This window comes from Rhynchophorus ferrugineus, unplaced genomic scaffold (assembly GCF_030347505.1).
Source record: "Rhynchophorus ferrugineus isolate W39M unplaced genomic scaffold, kcgeb_rfMv2 rfM2, whole genome shotgun sequence".
Lineage (NCBI taxonomy): Eukaryota > Metazoa > Arthropoda > Insecta > Coleoptera > Curculionidae > Rhynchophorus > Rhynchophorus ferrugineus.
The window spans coordinates 958,633-985,058 of NW_027472581.1; the positions used below are offsets into that span (position 1 = coordinate 958,633).

The window sequence follows — 26,426 nt, forward strand, 5'->3', positions numbered from 1 at the left end:
AGGTTTAAGAATATGACGCATTTTGCCTAAATTAACTACACACCTGTAATAGTCAAGAGTTATTAGACAGCTAGATATCAAAACTGTTTGTTTACCACATTTCAAGCTAGTTATTTCTGTATTTATAAAATACACGTAATATCTCATTTAATTTTTAGATTTAAATTTGAAAAAATACATTTTAATTTTACTCAAGTTTACTGGAAACAAAATGAATTGAATAATATTTGAAATATTATAAATTCTTTTTAAATAGCATGCCTTTCTTCAATCGAATTTATCATTTGGAACAAAAAAACCTTTAATTTATATGTGTTTTGTGGAAGTACTTACTTATCTCCAATAAAAATTTGCTATTGAATGTTTTCTTGTCATTTTAGGTCAAAAGATTGTCTCCCTCTAGGTTTAGGTATCGCGAGAAATAATACATTCCTTACTCTGCCTAAGAGGACAAATTAGTTCATTGCATCATTATTGAAGGTTTGATGAATGCATTTAAAATTCTATGCAGCATAAAGCAATTTGTAAAATCACTTCGCAAAGATGGAGATTGCTTCAACTACATAGTTTCAAAGTTTCAAGGTCTTTTCAAGGAAGCAAAGCTGAAGGAAGGTGTTTTTGTAGGAGCAAACAATAGAGGGCTTAGGTCTGATTCTCAAAAAGAAGGGTCGATATAGAGCAACAAAAGCTTTTCAAGCTTTAGCTTGCCTAATAGACCTAAAAGTAGATTTTATTCATTCCCATTTCGACTACTTTCCGGGAAATTTGGAAGATGTGAGTGATGAGTAAGGTAAATGATTTCATTATGAAATTAATGTGATCGAAAAGGAAAACGAAAGGTCTCAATGATGTTAGAGTAATATTAGGCGCTTCAGAGAAATCTTCCAAATTCTTCCTAAGAGGGAAAATGCGAAAATGAACCTTACTTGTAATGTTTGTAAATGTGTTAATGGTTTCTAAATAAAATAATATCTTTTCAAGTTTTATTCTATTTTATTTTAATGAGCGTTGGGAATTATCGACTGAAAATGACTATCGACTGTTTAGTAATTGACTACTTTTTATTATGGACTGTTTCAGTTGCTATTTTTTGCTTGGGTTAATTTTACTACTTTTTACCAGTGACTGTTTCAATTTACTGTTTTCAGTCACTATTTTCGGTCCAATTAATTTTGTTACTTATTTACTATCGATTCTTTCACTCGTGTACTTTTAGTTACTATTTTTAGTCCTACTTATTTCATTCGACTAATTTTTAACGTTCTGGCTCTGTCGTCCTAGCCGCGACTTTGACAAAAATGTACCCAATTTATTCTTACATATATTTATATGTAATATATATAGTTTTATGACTTTTTTTGTTAGTTTGCTTGTAAATAACAGTATATTTTATATTAATATAGCAGCATTTTTGAAGATTGTAAATGAGCAAATTGTTACCGCGTAACTATTGTCAATTGCTGGAGTCATATTTATTTGGAAGGAAATTTGGACTATCGCACGAAATAGCGTCCTCGACATTTAAAAATATCTCGGCTGGAGTTCTACAAGGTAGCGTCTTAAGACCTCTCCTTTATCTGCTCTACACTGCTGACATTCCAACAACAAAAGAAACACTTCTTGGAACCTTTGCTGACGACCCAATTATTATGGCTAAAGATATTTCTCTGCCTGGGGCAATAGAAAAAGTGCATGTGGCAGTCAACAAAATCTACAAATGGACGAAAGATTGGAAAATTCAACTTAATAGCTTCAAATCTGTCCACGTTAATTTTGCATTGAGGCGAAATAATTAAAACTTAATTATATCACTCAATGGATGCCCGATTCCGCAAGCAGAATCAGCTAAGTACTTTGGAATCCATCTTAATGGTAGACTAAATTGGAAGTATCACGTTAGATAAAAAGCAAAACACATTATAACCAAAATAAAACATACTATACTGGTTAGTTGGAAGATACTCTCAACTTGATCTAAAATCAAAGAGGTCAAGTAGTCAAATTGTCAAGAAACGTCTTATCCTATATAACTATATAACAGAAAGGATTAAAATGAACATAATTTTAAAAATATAAACATTCTATGAAACCTTTAAAACCTGAACAGTCTAAGATTTTTCAGACTTTATTTATAATTATTTATCGGTATCAAGAACCCTATTTACACAGTTACCGATGTTATAGGTACTACATTTTTACGCCGATAAGGTAAACATAGAATATGATATTCAAAGGTGTTAATGAATAATTTGTTGAAATAATGTTGGAATCTACTAATTAAAATAATTAAATAAAAAGACCAATTTAATACAGATATTAACTTACTTATTATTATATTTAACAGCAATGTGTAAGATCTCATTATGGTATGTAATGACATACTGCAGCACTTAATAAGTAACTGCACTTCGTTAATACCTCGGCATAATTAATTAATGGTATTTTGATAACGGAATCCGCAAATAAGGTAATCTCTTACTAATGTAATCAATATACTTTTGAGGAGAGATTCTAAATAATTTTATCCACGGGATTAGCAGAATCTAATTTAAATGTTAACAGTACAATCTGAATTTGACTTCTGATTCTAATCTAAACAACTACATGTTTCTTGTAGAAAAACTTGGATATGTTGTTCGTAAGACACAACTTTAGTTCAAAAACATTGAATTAATTCTGTTTTTTAGATATATGACTTCAATATTGTTTTCTTTCACATAATATTTATAAGCTTATATACATGTACTAGCGACCCGCCCCGGCTTCGCACGGGTGCAATGCTGATACTAAATTAAATACACTACAGAAAAAATATGAACGTTGTATATAAAAACATAGTGGCCCGCTCCGACTTTGCACGGGCATAAAATATATATGCCTATGTCACTCAATGAAAACATGATTAAAATCGATCCAGTATTTTTGGTTCATTCATTACTGCCCTTGGCCTGCACGCATTAAATTTGGAGTAAAACAATTCCTCTTCCCCTATACTTACTATGAAGATTTCCTGCTATCTTTGGAATATCTAAATTCATACAATTTTTATTACATTACACATTTTTAAACGCAAATTTTAAATTTGTAATATCTCCGAAAATATTTGTTTAATTTACATGCTGTAAGGAACCATATTGATCTATATTAATTGCACACTGTATTTAAGGTACTTAATTCGATAAGGATTAATGCCGTATTGCTTAAAATAGCTTCGTAAATAAGCCATTTTCTCACGTAAAAAGTAAACAATAAAAATGGTTAATGGGTTATCCCTAAAAGATAAACATATACCATCGCGGACTTTTTTGTAGACCTTTTTATGGTGTACAATACTGTAGTACATTAATTTGATCTAACTCGTAGGGTTAGGCAGCGTTTTTGCTAATTGCTAAATAAGCCTAAAAAAATAGGTTAATTTACGACATCACGTTAGAAACCTCTAAAATCAGCAATGTTGCCTTAGTATATTATGCTTGTATTATACATATAAACCTTCCTCTTGAATCACTCTATCTATTGAAAAAAACCGCATCAAAATCCGTTGCGTAGTTTTAAAGATTTAAGCGCACATAGGATATAGGGACAGAAAAGGCGACTTTGTTTTATACTATGTAGTGATAATATTGATTAACATTCTGCAAGTAGTAGACGGCTCAGCAGGTAGCCTAATCTTGCTAGATTTAGTGTTCATTCAATATAAGCGAATATTGAATTCGCTAAATACAATTCTGTTGAGGTGGCTATCAATGAAAAAAATTGTTAGATGCAATGCTGTAAAGTATCAAGAAATATGTATTGCAGGTTGAAGAAGAATTATTTTCGGTTTTTCTTAAACAGATTCCTTAAGTTGCGTATATCTAGTAATAATTATTCACTGAAGCCATAGTATAGCATGTACTTCAAAACTGTCCATGGAATATTCATAGATGTATAAGCGCATCATTCGTTCATCCACTCAAAAGTTATTGTATTAGATATAACAATCCAGAGACTAATTTTTAAATTTGGGTCCAAGGTTTATTATTAGGGGAGACTTTAGTGTTAAACACACATCCTGTGGCTCACGACTAATAACACTTACAAAAGGAAACGAATTACTTCTTAAAGGCGTGAACCCACTTACTGGACTTTTACATTTCGAAAGGCATCTCATGAAATCAAATACAAATCGAGAGCTTGTACGAGCTTTTGTTAACACTAGGCCCGACAACTCTGACAACCCGACAACTGAAAAATATGAAACCTAATATTACTGACAAATTTGCTTCAGAATCAGCTAAATACCTTGGAATCCATCTTGACGGTAGATTAAATTGTACATAGGAAAAGTAGTAATAAATTAATTGTAAATTAAGATTGTACTAAGCGTATCTAATAAAGGTGGTATAAAAAAACTTGTATAAGTACTACCACTAAAAACTTGTAAATATATTAAAGTTAATTACATATTTGAATGTTGACTTCTGCTTCTTTTTTTCTTTTTTATATATTTCTTATATGTATATATTTAACATTATCCTTATTCTATGTAACCAATGCAACATTTTTCATTTTTACTCTTTCAAATCATCTAGATTGATTTCATCCACCAGAACTCTTAATGTTATTTAACGAACTCTTATTATATTGCCTTCGTGAGCATCTAGTACACAATTAATTATTTTTAAAAATAGCGTCATTTACTGGCAAAATAACTGATAGATACTTTTCCAATCCAAACCGAAGGGTGTTGTCATTGTAGACAATCCTTCTTTCCACATATCAAAAAACTTCAGCTGACAAAAATTTGAATCAAACAATTTGCAATATATGACTCTTTAACATGATGTTGTGAAAACTTAATTTATGTTATGCAAACCATTCCTTAATTATAACCGTTGTCGATCCATTTGTTGGTCGGATCTTTTCCACCAGTGTGCTATGATCTGGTGTATTGGTCATAGCAATAACTGATGGTTCTTCCTAGTTCTTTATCAGCTGATTTTCAAATCAGATCAGAAACTTATGATTCATTTCTCCATGTTCATTATATTTACATTCTTTTTATTAGCATCTTGGCAATATTCCATTAAATTAATTTTATTATATGCTTTTAAAAACAGTATTCTGTTAAGAGAAGTGCCTGGAAGTTATTTTTACACTATTTATGTTTTACACTAATCCTATATTTCCTAACAGTGTATGAAGGGATGGCAAATATACCTAAAAGAGCTGCGTAGGTATTCTATGGATACCCTCCAGACTAAGAGTTTTCTTTGAAATGATTGCATTAATTATGTTTATATTGAAAAAACCAGTTACTGTTTTATATATTTCATACATTTAATCTCGAATGGAGATCTATCAACTTAACATTTAGTAGTATCAATACTTCCGACTTCTATCCGACTTGGATGGCGCAGTGGTAAAGGCGATAGGACGGTCCACCTACTATTGCGATAGTAGCGGGGTCCAATCCTGCTGGGGCATGGTCGTACATTTATATTTGCGATTGTTTAATATTTGTGACTATCCTAGACAAGAATGCAAAATCCGTCAAGAAAAATGATCACAGTCAAGCCAGTAACCAGGCTGGGTAAGATCGGATGTCTTGTGGGATGATTTCCCAGTTGGTCACTCGCCAGTCGGTAGGCTTAATGCTGAGGAAGTTAAACTTTAGGCCCAGTCCAGATAAACCCATAGTTGGTAAAAAGAGACTTTAAAATATATATATAAAAAAATATAATAATTTTAGTGTATACAATTAGTTGTCTGTACGTCCCCATAATCTTTAAAGACATATTCTCTAACTCCTAACAGGTGAGGAGTTGTGTCTTCCATCACACCAGCTCAGCAATAGCATTATGTACAAATATCTGATTATTTTATATAAACAAATATGTAAAAACATTGTACGTACCTTGGAAATTTGAGGTTTTCCCTCGATTTTTTTTCGAGTAAAAAGAGTTTTCTTTCGAATAAAAAAAAATAATTTTAAAAACCCGTCCACAATTGATGGAGAAAATGGGTGAACATACATAAAAAATATACAGTCGAACATAGAACAGATTCAGACCTACTGGCACCGTGATATGCCGGTGAAATTGAACTATATTATATTTAAAATATAAAAAGTGATTATATAAAATTATCAAATACTTTACCAGACATAATAAAACTGTTTTTTTAACCCTGAACTTTACCTTAATTTTGCATAAGTGTTTATAATAATTATCGTGTAAAATTTAATGAATAATAAATCATATTATCATCACTTCCTACAAAAAACAACACATAACGTTTCCTTATTTCCATCGAAAAAGGTAACAACAACAACAAAAAAACTCGCATGCATCGAGAAAAAAAAGCAGCGAAGATCAAAAACGCTCCTTCCAATCCTCGAAGATCAAAATATTGCCGGGCGCGCTTAGTGGGGAGGCAGTTTATAAACGATCTGCCTTACTATGAGTTCGAGCTTTATTGGGTTATAACGTACATGAACAAGAATTGTGCACAGGACAGGTTATCTGTACGAATTCGGTGTCGTTTTAATTAACAGTGTTTGGTTTTTTGTCTTTTCGAGAAACTGGCGTAACAAGTGGATATTTCGCCGACGATTTTATACTGAGATAAAAAAAGGTATGTTTACATTTACAGTTTAACCTTTTAAAGTCAACAAAAATGGATATTATTTATTTTTATCAGAATCTCTCTACCAAATAATTCGACTACCAAAGAATGTTTCTAGTTCGTTGCAATAAATAATAGCCAATGCAATTAAAACTCTGTTTTCTTCCACGATATATTCGCTTGATTCGCTTTCACTTTTATCTAAAACCGTTGACATGATGCCTTATATATTTGAATCTAATAATATTATAAACTGTTTTTAGACAGATATTCCGTTGTTTTCTTGTTCTTATATCTTAATGACACCTGTTTTCTATGTTTTATTCTTAATTAGCAATGATAATATTCAAATTATATGTAGAAAACACCGTTAGTTTTGTCTGGTATTGTTTAATTTACCTGTGCTTAAGAAGTTTTTTTTACGGATTATTGTTTATCCATCTTATAATCACTTAGAATTTATTAAGTGGCACTAACGGTGCTTTTTCTTGTTTTTTTTTTTAGGTTTTTATAAACCAACTTTTAATTAAATTAAATGATAGATATTAATATGTTGAGCCTAATAATAATAAAACCAAGTATTGTACATGTTGATAAATACACTTTTGCATACACCTTAAACAATCTTCGTAAAAAATTTTCCACTCTGAGGGAGGTGATTGAGGATTTGATTCCAAAACATTATTTTTGAATGTGTTAAGGTGTACTTGAGATGCCGAAAAACTTTGGTCTCGAAATGTATTCTTTATTTACGGAATAAAAAAGTCATTTGGAGCCAAATCTGGGCTGTACGGAGGATATGACCCAAATAGGTGGTTGTTTCAGCTGATGTGTGAGAGCTTACATTGTTATGATGAAGAATGCTTCTTCGTTGCCGCTTCTTTGATATTTATGCACTTAGGGTTGCAACATCAAATGGTTGTGTACCATTCAGAATTTCTACAACCACAAAAAATGTTTACGAGTTAAATCAATTTTTAATGCTACAAAATTTTCAATTCATTGTAATAAATAGTTTTGGAAATTATAAATAGTTTTAAATAGTATCATGGATTTTTGCCACCGTGTTCACTGATTTGTGACACGGTGCGTAGTCTTGGTGAAACACAACTTCCTTTTTCTTCAAATGCGGCCCTTTTTCGGCGATTTCGTCCTGCAAACGCTCTAATAACGCTATATAATAGTCGCTGTCGATTGAATATCCTTCCTATTTCAAGGTAGTCAATGAAAATTATTATATGCACATCCCAAAATACAGATGCTATAACCTTGCCAGCCGACTGTTGCTTTTTTCCACGCTTTGGAGCGGGTTCATCGTGTGTAGTCCACTCGGATGGCTGTCGATTGGACTTGGGAGTGAAATGATGGAGCCATGTTTTATCCATTGTCACATATCGATGCAAAAACTCGGGTTTATTACGCTTGATCATCTTCAAACACTGCTTCGGATCATCAACTCGTCGTTGTTTTTGGTCAAAAGTGAGCTCGCGCGGCACCCACTTTGCACAAAGGTTTCTCATACCCAAATATTCGTATATGATATGATGTACACGTTCAGTTGATATGTTTAGAGTGTCGGATATTTCATTGAATTTTAATATACTGTCATTCAAGATAATTTTGTGGATTTTTTAATGTTTTCGTCGGTAACAACCTCTTGTGGGCGTCCACCACGTCTAAACTTCGTACACCAATCCTTGATGGTTGATTTTTTTATGGCAATGTCCGGAAACACGGCATCAAGCCAAGATTTTGCTTCAACTGTATTTTTTCCCTTCAAAAAGCAATATTTTATCAACACGCGAAATTTTTTATTATCTATTTTTTTCACAATAACAAAAGTTGCTTCACTCAAAATACTATAATTCACAAACTAACGATCCGACAGCTGTCAAATATATACAGGCATCTTTTAAGTGTTAGGGCTAACTAAATAACATATGAATTTAATTCTAGTAGCACCATCTATGTGTCAAGCCGGGGACTTTCCAATTGGCCTGTTACTAATTCTGGCAAATATAATTTTCAGTTTTCTTGACTTATTAATTTCATTACTACATCGTATCACATGATTTCGTTAATTATGGGAGTCATGCAAATTAAGGGTAATACGTGATAATTTGACAATATTTATGTACAAATTAGTGTAACTTATACTAGTTTTCACAGTTGTATTCATTTAATAATACTCTGTACAAACATTATTTATTATAATAAAATATTTAGAATAATATGAAAACATAATCTACATTATTAACATAATATAATTACTTTTATCGAAGAAAGCTGCAATATTACTTACTCTTTGTAAGAATTGACCAACTTTTTAAAGGTCAGTCTGAAATTTGGCACCATCTTCAAGTGGAACAAGCCTTAGACTATTGACAGTACTAATTTACAATGCTTATTATATTTATTTTATATATTTGTAATTTTACATACGCCTTTCATTGCAACTTATTTGGAATTTCGCAAAGTAAACTTGACAGATAGATAAACTCTACTTGGCAAAAATTATCCTTCTCGAGCTTTCTGAGGTTTAACAACTACACATAATAGAATCCCTTGTACTTTCTCGTATAATACAGTTCACATTTACTGTTTCTGTTTGAATGAAAATTAAAAATTTGCCAAGAAATATATGTTTGTAAAGAGTAAAAATATATGCAAATAATGCTGTATGTATATATATATATATATATATATACTTACTTCAATTAGTATTTATTTATCTAAATATATGTATTACTCTATGTATTACTACTATTAGGTTATCTAATAATATTTTTGTGAACAAACGATATCGATTTAAATCACCTAATCAACCTTAAAACTCTGAATTATTTATCAGACTTGTCATTAAGGTTTATTTAGTATTTAAGGAAATATCAATACTGCTAGCTTCAGTATTACGCCAGATCATTTTTGCTTAATTTACTATATTTTGTTGGGAAGTTCATTGTTTTCTGAATTATATATTTATAGTTATCGATTTTTAATCATGTATATGTGGAAAAATGTAGTTATTTTTTTTTACTTTTCATGTATTGTTTTATTAAATTAATATTTAGCCGGCTTAGTGACGCAGTGGTAAAGGCGGTGGGACGGTCCTCCTACTGTTGCGATAGCCGCGGGTTCGAATCCTGCTGGGGCATGGTCGTAAATTTATGTTTGTGATTGTTTAAAATTTGTGAATGTTCTATGCAAGAGTGTAAAATCCGACAAGGAAAATGATCCTAGTCACGCCAGTAACCAGGCTGGGTAAGACAAGGATGATTTTGGGATGATTTCTTTTCTTTGAGAAGTTGGTCACTCGCCAGTCGGTAGGCTTAATGCTGAGGACAGTGGTTCGGAGCCCATGTTAAACTTTAGGCCCAGTCCAGATAAACCCATAGTTGGTGTCAAAAGGAGATGTTAAAATATATTTTTTAAAAAATTAATACTTAAATCAATTTTTTTCTAAATATTGGGTCATAAGGTTATTTTTATGAAACGATGTCACTTTGAATTAATTGTGATTAAACTGACACATTATGTTTGAAGCCCAATATTATTTTATTTGAAAATTATTGATATTATATGTGTTATAAATCTGGGTCCAATAAATCGTGTTCTTAAAGAGGTAAGAACGGATAATGATAAAACATTTCAGCATCAGTGTTTCATCTATCCCTTCAGATTAGAAATGTTGAAATAAAGTAATTTTTACGATCTATTCATTGATTGTTACGGAGGTCTCGTCTTAAGGGGACAAAATCAATTTTCTAAAAGGAAATTTCAAATGGGCTTTTCCGGAAACTACTTTTTTTGGAGACTGTTGACAAAATATTTTAAGTTCTACTGAACAAATTTACTTGATATTTGTTGTGAGCCTTCCCTATATATTTTCTTATCGTATCAAGGTAAAACTAATTTAAAATTTGTAAATTTGCGATGTATACTATTTCTTATAAACGTTTCTTGCCAAATTACGGTTGTTCTAAGAGAGAAAACATTTTCAAATTTTTAAAAACTTTAAAAATCTTGAAATCAAATTTTAAAAAATCCTATACATTGGTATAATTATCACTTAATAATTTTATATTTGTCATATTTGAAATAAGTAAGTGAATATAGAAGTATCAGACATATGTAATTGTTTTTGAGATGTTGAATTAATTGGAACAAGCTAAATTTATATATAAAAAATAAAAATAGTGTGTCATAGAGGGTTATTTTTAACGATAATCTTTTTCCACTTTTCTGGTAAAACCATAACACTGTCATTGTAACAGGTCAATTGCAAAGTCCCCGGCCTACCACAGCAAAACACGTTTTTTTGTCAAAATGACTTCTTTTATTCAACATAATTCCGTTCAGGGATGGTACACTGTTTATAGCGACCCCCAACTTTTCTATACCATTTTTGTAGTAGGATCTGTACTTTGATCTGATCTGTACAAAATACGCCTCAGTCAACCATCTCTTCATTCGACGAAAATATCTTCCCAGCGAGCATTCTTTTGAGATCTGAGAAAAGAAAATAGTCGTTGGGGCCAGATCTGGGGAACACAGTGAATGAGGGAGCAAATCGAAGCCTAATTCATAGATTTTTTAGAGCAGCACTTTCTTTTTTTTTAATGGAGCCGTTTTTCGTCTATTTCGTCCTTCAAACGGTCCAGTAATCTATGTAATAATCGCTGTTGACGGTCCTTCCTTTTTCAAGGTAGTCAATTAAATTTATTCCATACGCATCCCAAAATACAGACGCCTTAAAGTTGCCAGCCGACTGTTGTGTTTTCCCTCACTTTGGAGCGGGTCTATCGTGTGCAGTCCGCTCGGATGACTGTCGATCAGACTTCGGAGTGAAATGATGGATCCATGTTTCATCCATTGTCACATATCGATGCAAAAACTCGGGTTTGTTACGTTTACTCATCTTCATACACTGCGCCGAATCATCAACACGTGGTTGTTTTAGGTCAAAAGTGAGTTGAGCTAGCACGGCACCCACTTTGCACAGAACTTTCTCATACCCTGTGAGTGTCTGCTATTTCATTCAATTTCAATTTACGGTCATTCAAAATCATTTTGTGGGTTGGGTCTGAGAATATAATTTATTTGGTTAATTTTTTATTAAAAAATATATTTTTTAAATATATATTTTATTTCCCCTGGCCGATGTAACCTCTGAGGAGACAAGGTTAAATCTGCACATTTAAATATCAAATAAATTTTGGCTTAAAATTTACCTGCTTCAGAGAGATATTTATCCTAATCCGAACCAACAATATTTGCGACGCTTTTTTAAAATTGTTATTTATATCGGCCATTATTGATTCACACCATCAAGTCATAAAGTCACTGAACTTTTATAGCAAGTTCACCGGTCTTAAGATATTTATTTTTATGTTTTCGTTAATTTTATGAGGACATAGAAAATTACTTTCAATGCATTCACACTGACATGTTAGATTGCACCAACCACCTGATTGCGAATACATTGAAGGGTAGTCGGAAGTTACTCTCAACTTGATCTAAAGTCAAAGAGATTTATCATCAAAGAGGCAATTTCGACCTATGAGGTTGCACTAAAACATCAAACCAACCAGTAGTCGCTGTAAACGCTGTCAAGACAAAGTTCTACTATTAATTATCAATGATTATCGCCACGTATCCAATGTAGAGCTACAAGATGACCTTGAAATAAAATAGATTTACGAAGTGATCCAAGATTTTGCATTAAAACAGGAAATAAGGGTGGAAAAATACAGCTACTGGGCAAAAAAGCCACACGAACTTGTTATAATGTTACTCTTAACTTTAGCTTAAGTAGTTTAATTTTGTGTAATAATTTAAAAAAATGTATGTCAGCTCAGAAAAAAGTCATTTATCATTATGATCAAGAAGTTCTCAACATAATCTGAAAAAGACTCAAAATAATAGAATGTAACCAAAAAAGCAATGGAGCTAAATCAGATGAATATCGTGCGCGGGATAGTAAAAATAGTTGGCATTGGTTAGAAGGATTTTCAACTGTAAATGGTACGAATAATTAAGTGACTAAAGAATTACTGTGAAGTAAGTATTAATTTGGTTTACAAACCAACTTAAAGCGCTTTTGAGAAGTGTTGAGAAGTGTATATAGTTTCATAGTTTTGCGGACGAAAACTGCATATTTAATATCTTTCAATATTCATTTTTTTTTAAATTGTTGTTTTCCTTTTGGAATTTATTAGAAATAGAGGTAGTTAGTAGAGTGGAAGAGGGATTGGAAATAATTATGAGTTTCATGAACTTAACTCAATAGTTATACTCATCAAAATAACAACATATTTTATTTTCAAAATGATGTTATGTCGAAAATTAGTTAACAATTAATATTAAGACCAATTGTGTGTTCTTCAACGAATTTATTTGTACAACGTGGGGCAAAAGTCCCGCTACCATTTTGATTGCCTATAACTTTACTTAAAGGAAAGATAAGTAAATATGGTTTTCATAAAAAGTTTATTTGGTCTTTACATTTTTTTTTCGTTATGATTGAAAAATTATATCGGCTGAATGCAACTATGATTCGCTATGCAACTTTCGCCTCTTTTTAAGGCATTTTTCATGACATCTGCAACATCTGAGGCTACGAAGGTGACGAATATTGTCTTTAAGATGTGGTATCATTTGGAGCTTATTCACATAAACTTTTGATTTTCAAAAAACCCATAAAAAAAGTCTGGTGCTGTTACATCCAGAGATCTGCTGGCTGGCCACGCTAAACCGCCACTTCGCGAAATTAGTCTTCGTGGAAATATGATGTTTCCAGCATGAATACCATCCGATACAGTTGTTTTTATTGGATACAATGATGTTTCATAAATTAATTTAGGATTCAGTGTTCCTCAAAACCGACTGTTTTGTTTATTGACGTGGCCACTGAGATGAAAATGGCATTTATCGCTCATTATCAATTTAGATGAAAAATCTTCAATCAAAATCTTCTTCTTACACCAGACAGCCTTAGGATACTTAGCACTACTGTACTCAACTCGTTCATCAGGATCCCCCGGTAGCAATTTTTGGACTAATAGTATTTTGTATGGAAACATTTTAAAATCAGTTTTCAAAATTCGCCTTCAACTGCTTGCAGAAATGTGTAACTGCGAACCACGTCTCCGAATTGATGTTTCTGAAAAGTCTGCAACACTATCGCTCACAAGATCCTAATTTTCAGCGTTACGAGACGGTCGTTGTATTCCAGAGCGAGGCCTGTCTGTTGTAGTACCGCACTATCGAAAATTCGCACATAGTCGATAAATTGTGGTTTTGTGAGGCACACAATATTGTCAGTATCTGCTCGTTCTTGTGGCGTATATTTATCCATAATAAAATTTGGACGTCTACACAATACAATGGTTGAAGCAAAACTGAGCTAAACGTCAGATAACCAAGATAACGAGCAATCAAAATGGCAGCGGTACTTTTGCCCCATCTTTTAATTAGTGTTCTGTTAAAAGAATTGACACTCAACAGGAACCTTTACTCCTGAATTTTAAATTGCTATTTTGAATCTATTGACGTCATATAACAAAATTTACTGAAAGAGGTCAGAGCTAAAATGTAATAATTAATGTAGTACATTCATTTCAATATTATTATCGTGTCATAAATAACCATTTTGGGACTATTTTACATGGTAATCCTTTTATTTTTCCATTATAAATATATTATTAAAACCGGATTTAGTACCATATGTTTTTCTATGATAAATATTCACATGTTATGTAATTAACATAATTTGTCTTCAGCTAGGTAAATTCCATGACTAACATTCATACGAGATACCTAGCTGTGTTTAGAGGTATTTTTGAAACTAAATGGTCTGAGGTTTTAGTGCGTCGTGAACCTACAATAGCTTTTTGGCAAAATATTTTAATCGGAGAAGTGGTATGTCAACACAGTTTTAGTATATGGAAATGTTTAAACATAACTTTTTTTGTTTGTTCTTATTTAATATTTATAAGGATTATAACAGATTTAATATATCTGACATGTTATTAATATTATGCTAAAGCTGATACTGAAAAATCATCTGTAAGATGGGAAGATGCAGCATCAGTTTGAATGACAAGAAAATGTTTGTTCTGGATAGATCTCATATAATTTCAGAGAAATCTAAAAAATGATCGAGTTAATTGGTACTAACACAATACCTATATTTTAGAGGATATGTACAATACTGTAACATATTTTGAAAATCAACAAGACAATGTTAAATGACAAATGTTATAAAAATATATTTAATTTTATTTCAGAGACTTATTTTATTTCATCATTCTGAACATATACAGCATATGGTTTCTTATGAGAAATATCTACGCAATTTTGCAATCTTATCTATTTTTATTTCAACCATTTCGAACTAGACACCTGTAGCTAACTTGATATTTTACAGGTGGCAATGTTATGATCCAAGTCGATTAGCAATACATGTTGAAAAAATTTCCTGTTGGGTTGCTGTTTTTTATTTTTGACATTTTACGAAATATATGCAAATGTAAAATATTTTTCCTTGCTTATGTTGTTGTTCACATCACCAATCAATCGCAGTCAGTCAATAAAAATAAAAAGTCGCATTATTGGATGCCTAAAAATTATTTTATTTTCATCACATCTTTGACTGAGATATTAAAAGGTTAATTTTACGTAGCTACTAGTAATTACAACACAATTCAAACATTTGATGACACATGCTTTTTTATTTTCTTAAACATTTACCAAGTCTGTGTAAAGGTATCCAGTATTGTACTAAAATATCTCAAAATACTTAGGTAAATAAAATATACAAATTGGAATAAAATTTTATAAAATCACCTGAAATTACAATACTTCATCAAGTACTGTTATTATAACATTTGTTTTGTATATATTTGTATTATGTATTGACACAGCTGTTTTTCTATTAAATGCACTTCACTACAGTACACAATATCAAATGGTTTGATTCTTTTTTGAGTGTGTGTCCTATTCTGGTGTTATACAAGAGTTGTATTACTTCAACATTGACATGAAAATGGAGTATGTCCTTGTGTCTCCTTGCAATTCTCTTGACTTCCTAAGTGACAGTCGGTTTCTGAAGGTCCTGGTATAAGTAACCAGTCCTGTAGTACCACAGTGTACATACAATACTTCGTAGGAGTTTGCTCTGGGAAACTTGTATAGTATTTTGTATTAGTTTTTTAGGAACATCGCCATGGTATGTCTGTATAATAGCAATTTATTATGTACTGATCCAGTTCTTTGCATTTCTTTTTTACATGTTTCTTCCAGCTAGTTAGTTTTACCTCAAGATTCATTCCGAGATCTTAATGTTGTTTTTTTTTATGGAATGAGAGTATTTTTAATTGTTTTTGGTGAATGTGTGATCTGATTATACGTGAACTGCATTAAACAAATTACAAAACACGTTACAATCATTAAATTAAATTTTGATTTTTCGAAACTTAGGTCTATAAAGTAAAAGTAAAGTTTGATACATAGTTTAAACAATAAAATACCATATCACATATTCACATATCACATATATTATAACATTAATCGTTAAACATTTTAACATTTATCAATGCTTTAAAATGTTTACAAAGTTACTGTTAATGATTAATAATTTCTACTATTTGTCCTATTCGCTTCATTTTAACGGCTGCATATTTAAATTACTTTTATTATTATTCACATTGTCTTTATATTTTATCCATATTTCTCAACTATAATATATATTGTATAAACGATAAATAGACAAGACCGATTAAGGGAATAATTTCTTATATTTTTAAATAAAATTTTATCATTTTTTATTCCACTCTTGCAGATTGCTTGTCCTTAATTTACCTTCTATGCTTTCATACATATTGCTTCTACTGCTTTCTACTTTGTCTTATGTGTCCTGTGAGAATTAACAACTCATCAACAAATGATTAAAATTCTACGAAGCTATTTTTTAATTGTTAATATTCTTGCATTTCATTTGTGCAATTAAATAATGCATTTACTAAAGAAACCTAAAATGAATCAAATGAAGTTAATAGCACTAAAATTTACAGAAAAATCTTAATAATCTTTAGAATTATCTCTAGTATAATGATATGGTATGTCTCCAGAACCATATCTATTACTATCGTTGCTGTTCTCTGTTTACCAGACATCAAATTTAATCAAAGGCTGATTTCGGTATTCCAAATATTTTACAAAACTAAGAAGGGAGACGGTCTTTGATATTCTAATTTTGTTAATCTATGTTGGAATGACATTTTCGCAGAATTCGGATTGTTTTTCATAAAGCAGTCACATTCATTTGTTCTCTCTACAAAAATTGTAAAATACAATTTCACTTGAATGATTTCAACAATACGGAAACAACCGAAACTAATGTTTTAACAAATTCACTTTCCATTTTAATGTCGTTTCATATCACAAAATACGTGCTTCAAATTTAGAAATTTGTTTTTTCCAGCCGGGATTTTGCGGTACAACGTTGCCAGATTTTGATATAGTCTCCGTAGTTGATTTACGTACAACAGAAACGACGAATAATCTATAATATTAGATTTGGAGCTGGCAGCGCCTCGGCTAGAACCTAAAATATTTGAAGGATTTGCTTATATATTTTTGTCTCTTAAGATAAGCCGATCAGTAGTTATATAGCCACCAGACAGCTATTGCTGGTTGCTTGATTTGGTCGAATTTCGTTTTATTGGAATTTATTTATTTATTTTTGCTAAAATAGGGATCTCCAACCTTTAAAATATTCAATCAAACTAAACTTAAATGGTTGTTGAGCTGCGATTTTGATGATGTGTACTCTAGATGACATTTAGTCACATTTGTCTCTACTTTTACTGTCACAAGGTCGCCTAAAATATTTGTTAATTAATTAAATCTTACATTCACTATGCTTAGTACAATCTTGATTCACAAATTAATTTATTACTACTGTTCTGTTGTACTTGCGTTATTAGACAAGGCGTGTACGGAATTAATACATCAGTATGTATTTCCCAAGTTATAATAAAACTAATCTACTTAAGCTAAATAAATACACTTAGACACTAAACTAGTTCGTGTGATCTGAATTCTTGCGTGTTGTGTAGTAGCTGTATTGCTTCCACATTGCTGTGATTTAGCAATCTTGTTTCATGTTTTAAGAAGAAATCTTGAATCACTACGTGTATCTATTTTATTCCGAGATCATGGTGCGGCCCTTCGTTGGTTACGTAGCGATAAGCATTAAGGCAATTAATCGTAGGAGCTTGTTTTGGGTGCGCTGGATTACTGGTTGTGTTGATGTTTTAGTGCAACCCCATATTTGCACCCAATAAGTCAAAAGTCTCTAGTTCATTTGTAGATTTTTTTGACCGCTACTTGTACATTCTCTATAGCCTTAGACAGAGATACATACAACAGTGCCTCTCGATTGCTTGAAAATCGCGCAAAATTATGCGCAAACGAAGATTACCGAATATTGTTGGGATTCACCAGAAATAGACACTACTCATTAATATATAGAAGATACCGAATAATTAAAAAAAACACACTTATTAATTGTTAAATCTATTCATCAAACTAAAAAAAGTGTGGTTAACTGATGACCCTGCTAGTATAATAAAATAAATCATAGCCGAGCATCTATCTATCTAAGAAACGATTGGAACCAATTACCACTTTCACATTCAGCAACGTAACCTGCTAGCCAACACGAAACAAAAAGTGCAAAGCCGAATGAGTGAACGAGACTTGCTCAATGTAAAATCGGAATTCTTGGCGTCGGTTTATTAACGAGTTGCGACATACGCACACATTTTTTCTGGTAGGTATATACGCACACTTTTCCTTGCCGTGTTTGCCAATCATGTATTTCTTATTTATTTATTACTATAATATTATTTGGCCTATTGCTCTAGTCATAAATATGGAAATAATATCCTAATTATAATATAATGATGTAATAATTAACGATAAATTACCAAATATTTCATTTCTGTGGTTGAATGTCGATTTTAGTAGGTATTATTTTTTATAATATATAGTGATGGGAACAATTATCGTACTAATCGATAGTCGCAAAACCTTCGATAGTTAGGAAAGGCGAACGAAAATATTACTACAATTTTAGTAGAAATAAAGAAACGAGTCACAATAGTCTTCCGTATTAAGTATAATCAACTACTCTAGCTTTCTTTAGAGTTATTCCCAAATATAGTCGGCCCGAGATTTTAGTACATCGTTAACCTACAAAATGTTTTTCGGCAAAATATTTTAATCCAACCAGAGGTGCGTCAGCCTAATTTTAATATATGTAAAAGGTTTGAATCTATCTGAATATCCTGATGATATCTGAATATCCTGATGAACTAGTGATCGCCCTCTACTCGAAATTCGAGCACAATTAATTAAGGTAATAATGTTTCTCTGATAACACAGTAAAGTGAATAATTTAAAAATAATAACAGGTTAATTGAGTCTTTTATTCAATATAGTTCCCTTCAAGGGTGATACACTGATTATAGCGACCCTCCAACTTTTCGATACCATTTTTGTAGTACAATTTGTCCTTTGCTTCAAAATAGGCCTCAGTTTTCGGCGATCACCCCTTCATTCAACGAAAACTTCTTCCCAGCGAGCATTCTTTTAAGATCTGAGAACAGGAAATAGTCGGATGCCAGATCTGGAGAATACCGTCGATGAGGAAGTAATTCGAAACCCTTCATGGATTTTTGCCATCGTTTTCACCTGACACGGTGCATTGTCTTGGTGAAACAACACTTTCTTTTTCTTCAAATGCGGTTGTTTTTCGGCGATTTCGTCCTTTAAACGGTCCAATAACTCTATTTAATAGTCGCTGTTGATGGTCCTTCTTTTTTCAAGATACTCAATAAAAATTATTCTATGCGCATCCCAAAATACAGACGTCATAATCTTGTCAGCCGACTGTATTTCATCCATTGTCACATATTGATGCAAAAACTCGGATTTATTACGCTTGATCATCTTCAAACACTGCTCCGAATTATCAAGTTGTCGTTCTTTTTGGTCAAAAGTGAGCTCGCGCGGCACCTACTTTGCACAGAGCTTCCTCATACTCAAATATTCGTGAATTATATGATGTACACATTCGGTTGATATCTTTAGAGTGTCTGCTATTTCATTCAGTTTTAATTTTCAGTCATTCAAAATCATTTTATGGATTTTTTAAATGTTTTCGTCGGTAACAACCTCTCTCGAGAGTCCACTGCGTTCACCGTTTTCGGTGCTCATTTCACCACGTCTAGACTTAGCATACCAATCCTAGATAGTTGATTTTCCTGGTGCAGGGTCCGAAAACTCGGCATCAGGCCAAGTTTTTGCTTCAACTGTATTTTTTCCCTTGAAAAAGCAATATTTTATAAACACGCGAAATTCCTTTCCATCCATTTTTTTCACAATAAGAAAAGTTGCTTAAGTTTAGACGTAGTGAAATGAACACCGAAGAGCGGACGCCCAAAAGGGGTTGTTATCGACGAAAACATAAAAAAATCCACAAAATGATTTTGAATGACCGTAAATTGAAATTGAATGAAATAGCAGACACTCTAAAGATATCAACTGAACGTGTACATCATATCATTCACGAATATTTGAGTATGAGAAAGCTCTGTGCAAGGTACATGCCGCGTGAACTCACTTTTGACCAGAACAACTACGAGTTGATGATTCGGAGCAGTGTTTGAAGATGATCAAGCTTAATAAACTGAGTTTTTGCGTTGATATCTGACAATGGATGAAACATGGTTCCATCATTTCACTCCTAACTCCAATCGACAGTCATTCGAGTCGCAAAACACAAAAGTCGGCTGGCAAGGTTATGGCGTCTGTATATTGGGATGCGCATGGAATAATTTTCATTGACTACCTTGAAAAAAGAAGGACCATCAACAGCGACTATTGCATAGAGTTACTGAATCGTTTGAAGGACGAAATCTCCGAAAAACGGCCGCATTTGACGAAAAAGAAAGTGCTGCTTCACCAAGATTGGGCATAAATCCATGAAGATCTATATAAGCCAGCGACTATTTCCTGTTATCAGATCTCAAAAGAATGCTCGCTGGGAAGAAATTTTCGTCGAATGAAGAGGTGATCGCCGAAACTGAGGTTTATTTTGAAGCAAAGGACATATCGAACTATAAAAATGGTATCGAAAAGTTAGAGGGTCGCTATAATCAGTGTATCACCCTTGAAGGGAATTATGTTGAATTAAAAAAACTAATTTTGCCAAAAAATCTGTTTTACTATGAAAGGCCGCTGACTTTTCAATTGACCTGTTATAATATAAGTTAAGCTCGTATTGTGGATTTAATATAAAAAGAGATACTTACATGACAATCGTAAATTATATTTACATTTTTTAAATTTTCCGTTATTTTACCATTTAATCTAAATAATTATAAAATGTTAAATAATTTTGTCTTATATTATAATTATTAGCTTCTATTTATAAATAACTTTCATACATTAGTGAGTTTTATATTATTAATAAGCAATAACATTATCCAAATTAATGAAAAATCTAGGTATATTTATTTAGGTATAGTTACATATATTTTCTATATTCTCCATTCCACGTTTTCAATTTTTGTGAGTGTTAAGGATGATATTATTACTGTAATGGAGAATTTAATATTATTTTTGGTATAAATGGCGAAGGGTTTAAAACATTATATGCAGTTTGTTGTATTTTGACCAACGATTGCAAAATGCGAAATAATAACTGATTGTTTTGTCATCTCTCTACGTAACAAAAGAAATTTCTATTTAGGATTATTGAGTTATTAAGTATATACCCGTAAAGACGATAAATTGCAAGCTGAAGCCATCAAATAACTTTCTGTACATCTATAAATCAGTAGCACCCAATTTGCCCATTTGCTGATTAGGGATGATATTGCTGATTAGGGATGAGATATATTGATAATCGTCTCGCCTAACAGTAAAAAGAGAACATGTCTATTGTGTAATACCGAAGTAATTGAATAATAAACTTTTTATTCTCGAGATGTAATAATGCGTAAAAACAGTGAAAATGTACGAAGATATGCTTAAATAAGAATACCTACACCAACCGCCCTATTCACCAGACAAAGACCTATCAGATTACTATGACTGCCATATGTTCTAGTTGATGGAAACGTTTATGATACTTTAAATAAAATATGTTGTACTCATTTCCAAGAATAAAACTACCACATCTTTTATCAATAATTATTATATTATTATTATATTACCAATAATTAATGTTATTAACAATTACCAGTAATTATTATGACCATTATTTGAATAAAACATGAAATAAAGCCATTAAGAACTAACTGAGTAATATTTTGTGACCATCATTTGTATACCATCTAAATTTAAACAAACTTGTGCTAATGTCGATGATATGCTGATTAATACATGAATTTTGATAGATTATGGACAAATATTGACGTGGATATTCCATATAAATGGCTAAATTAACATTCATATATAATCAGTTCAATAATTAACGGAATATTTGCTATTCAAAATTTGTAATGGTATTTTATTTTGATGTCGCTGGGGATAATCCGATGTGGACTATGACTCTTTTTTTTTGTTCGTGGCCAATGGAGAGCAAGGTTCAAGAACCATTAGAGACAAGTTATTTTAGGTATTGTTTTTATTTTTCAACAAAATCTCGTTTTAGTTTTTCAAATTTTTTGTTAATTTTAGAAATATTTTTATTTATATAGGCCTGATGAGGTATGGATGTACTTTTTATTGTAACTGTAAATGTCTTTATAGGCCAGTGTAAAGTTCGACATGGAATAACCATCCCAGTCAGGCCAGTAACAAGGCTGGGCAAGACCGGATGTCTGCTGGGATAGTTTCTCTAAGTTGATCACTGGCCAGTCGGTAGGCTTAATGCCGAGAACCGTGGTTCGGTGTCCACGTTAAACAGTAGGTCCTGTCCAGATAAACCCTCGCTGGTAAAAAGGAGACTTTAAAATATATATAAATAGCTATAACTTAAGATACAAAAGATATGCGAAATATTATGAATACCTGCCATATACACAATATTTATTTGTTAAGTATCGAGTGACCATTTGTGTTTAAAATAGCTGCAATTCTTGCGGAATGATTTCGTAGAGTGTCAACAGTTTGCAACGGGATGTTGTCCTATTCTTGTACCAAAATATTTGCCAATAGGCTAGATGACTACTGAAAATTTTATAATGATAATTAAAAATAATAATAACGAACATAAATTTAAAAGAATACGTACTGTCGAACATACATCCTCCTCCTTTTTCGATGTCGGTTAATTATTGGGACTCATATACACATTAAACAAAACAAACGAGGCTTAACCTAAAATATTATTAACAGTGTTATTTATCTCGATTTTACGTTAATTGCACTTTTGATATAATAATACTTACATATGAGTGATCCTATTGCTGTGAATAAATTACCTATCTTCAAATTATACTAACTGGTTCCCACCTTAACATATAAGAAATGTCTACATTTGAACAAAAATACACAACTGTTTGGGGGTTTTAACGATAATTATATTAGGGGTCGTGATACCATCGATAGACGATAAAATGTCTAATTAAAAATACTTACAAATTGTTCACTGCGACTATATGATTCATAAAACAAGCTACCAGACAACCTTTCAATAATTTTTTGGTAGATAATTCGGTAGTATGCCGTGAGAATGTCGATCAAAATGTAAATAAAACGACCAAAGGTCGAAGTAAACTTGTTTTGATGGCTATATCCATTCTTAAAATATTGTAGGGCGCCCTTGAGATACTTAAACCGATACAGTAACGATGCCAAAGAAAGGTATTTTAAAGAAAGTTATACGCACTTAATTGTGAATTCATTTTGAGGGATATTTTTCGCGAACAGTAGTTTTGATACTACTATTTCTTATGCTCAATCTGCAATGTGGTTAAACGATGTAATTGAAAGATGTACAAGAGCATAAATTGACAACCGTTAATTTGTTATTGAAAATTACTTTATTGTCTTTTAGAATATTCTCCTCTTGAAACGATTTATTTTCAATTTTTAAATAAATCTTTCGGTTATTTCAAAATTGATTAACAAAATGTCGTTTACTTTCATTGCACTTGAAAAAAAGCAGCTAAATGTTTGCTGGATAGCAGCACTAAGTTAAATTCTAAACGAAATGTAAAGTTAAAAGTTCATTTAGTATCAAGGACGTTCATAGAAGAGAAACTATTTCAGGAATGGGCAAAAACATTCAAACTAGTTTGCGTTTAGTTTTACTGGATTATTGGCACTACCAAATCGGAATTTTAATGTACAGTGCTGGATTCTCAATATTTTGTCTCGTTTTGTAAGAATGTTAAAGATTGCGATAGGATATTAGAAATATATGTATTTTTATGTCAAAAATTATGATATGATAATTTAGCTTAATACAAACATTGTGAAAGAAAATATATAGAAATATAGAAAAATAGAAAACTGAACTGAAAACTGATAATTCATCACCATTAAATTGTTAAGCTAAATTAAAAGCTTCAGCTTCTGTCTAAAGTCTAAACTCATTTCCTATTTTTACTTTTATTGAGTAGAATTATGAACGAATGTTATAATTCATCAGCATTAAAAAATTTTCAAGCTGAATTACAAGCTTCAGCTTCTGTTAGATACTCTATATGATCTTCACAAGTTTCCTATGACGGCTGCTTTATACTATTAAGCGAATGTTGCCGAGAGAATGGGGTTCGCTACTCATCACCATAAACACCAGCCAATTTTAGATAAATTTAAACTGCACTTTTCTTTTCTAGTAAGTAGAAACAGAAAATATAATGATAATAACCTTTTGGAACTTCTTGGAGAATAAGTTACTAACACCACTTTTATATGTACAGAATGTTCCATGCCCTCTTATTTTCAAGGGCGTTATTGTATGACTTCATTAAAATTTCTTCTAAGTTGATTAAGTCAAATCAGAAGCAACAGACTGAACTCTTTCTATATGCAGAGAAACAAATTGATCATGAAAATGTTTAAATAATATGAAACATATCAAATATCAATAACGTTCTCATTAATTAATTTTAACCAGCTAACAATACAATACACAAGTTATAATTAAAATATAATAAACAAGAGGAACTTAAAATCAAATAAAATATTATTAATTCATAAGAATTTGCTCAGACTTTTTTAATTAATTATACTGAGAATATTCAGTCCTTTTATTACAAAATTTGAAACAAATAACAGTCAGCATGAATGACGCTTACATTCCTGAGCTACTATAATATTTTAAAGTCATCACTAATACCTATATCATTGTTATTCTTCGTTTTTAATATTCATTAAACAATGTATTATTAATTTATTGGCATACATTAAAGAATTCATCGTTTAATTTAAACAATAGCGAATAAAGTACAAGTACCGTTGAATAAATTCATATATAATCATCAATAAAAAAAATCCATAAAATACATAACAAAAACGATAAAAAATAGTATTTCGTATGTAAAAATGTTATAATACAGTTTTGACCTTTTTACATTAATCAAAGTATCGTCTAAAATTAATATAAACTATGTTAATTGAAACTAAATATTTATAGATTGGATAGATGGTCATTTAAATGTGAAATTCGGTATTTAAATTAGCTAGAACGATTTGGTAAATCGTTTTTATGATGGTAAAACCGTTTATTCTTATTTAATGATTTTGGTATCAGATGGAACATTATTTGTACAGAATGTAGTTATGCAAAAAAATTGACCCCTTTCATATTATAATGTATTAAAAAAAATAGAGGTTTTTAACCTTTTAAAAACTGTTATAATTAATTCACATTTATAAAAAATATTTATTAATATAGTGGATATCATGGAGTCTTTTTTACATTTATGTTTCTAATATTAAAAGTATTGTCATTAAAACCATAGCCTATAATAACTATCGCTAACAGGTCAATTGAAAAGTCCCCGGCCTGACACATAGATGGTGCTACTAGAATTAAATCCATATGTTTTTTAGTTAGCCCTAACCCTCAAAAGATGCGTGTATAAATTTGACAGCTGTCGGATCACTAGTTTGTGAATTATAGCATTTTGAGTAAAGCAACTTTTGTTATTGTGAAAAAAATGGATGAAAAAGAATTTCGCGTGTTGTTAAAATATTGTTTTTTGAGGGGAAAAAATAGAAGCAAAAACTTCGCTTGATGCCGAGTTTCCGGACACTGCCCGAGGAAAATCAACTATCTAGGATGGGTATGCTAAGTTTAGACGTGGTAAAATGAGCACCGAAGACGGTGAACACAGTGGATGGCCAAAAGAGGTTGCTAGTGACGAAAATATTAAAAAACTCCACAAAATGATTTTGGCCGTAAATTGAAATTGAATGAAATAGCAGACACTCTAAGTATCAACTAAACGTGTACATCATATCATTCATGAATATTTGGGTATGAGAACGCTCTGTACAAAGTGGGTGCTGCGCGAGCTCACTTTTGACCAAAAACAACGATGAGTTGATAATCCGGAGCATTGTTTGAAGATGATATGTGACAATGGATGAAACATGGCTCCATCATTTCACTCCAAACTCCAATCGACATTCATCCGAGTGGACTGCACACGATCAACATGCTCCAAAGCGTGAGAAAACGCAACAGTCCGCTGGCAATGTTATGACGTCTGTATTTTATGATGCGCATGGAATAATTTTCATTGACTGCCTTGAAAAAGGAAGGATCATCAACAGCGACTATTACA

General features: G+C 31.6%; 1 protein-coding gene across 2 annotated transcripts in view; it reads left to right on the forward strand.

Moving 5' to 3' along the window:
• Positions 1-6,380: 6,380 nt before the first annotated feature.
• Positions 6,381-26,426, forward strand: part of LOC143190903 (very long chain fatty acid elongase AAEL008004) — a 64,959-nt gene continuing 44,913 nt past the window's right edge. Inside the window, exons 1-2 of one of the 2 annotated variants that reach the window (XM_076395495.1) lie at positions 6,451-6,618; positions 22,435-22,619. The gene's annotated coding sequence lies outside the window, so the exon portion shown is untranslated. Of the gene's footprint in view, positions 6,619-22,434; positions 22,620-26,426 lie in introns of both variants that reach the window. The other variant, XM_076395494.1, reaches the window with a different exon arrangement.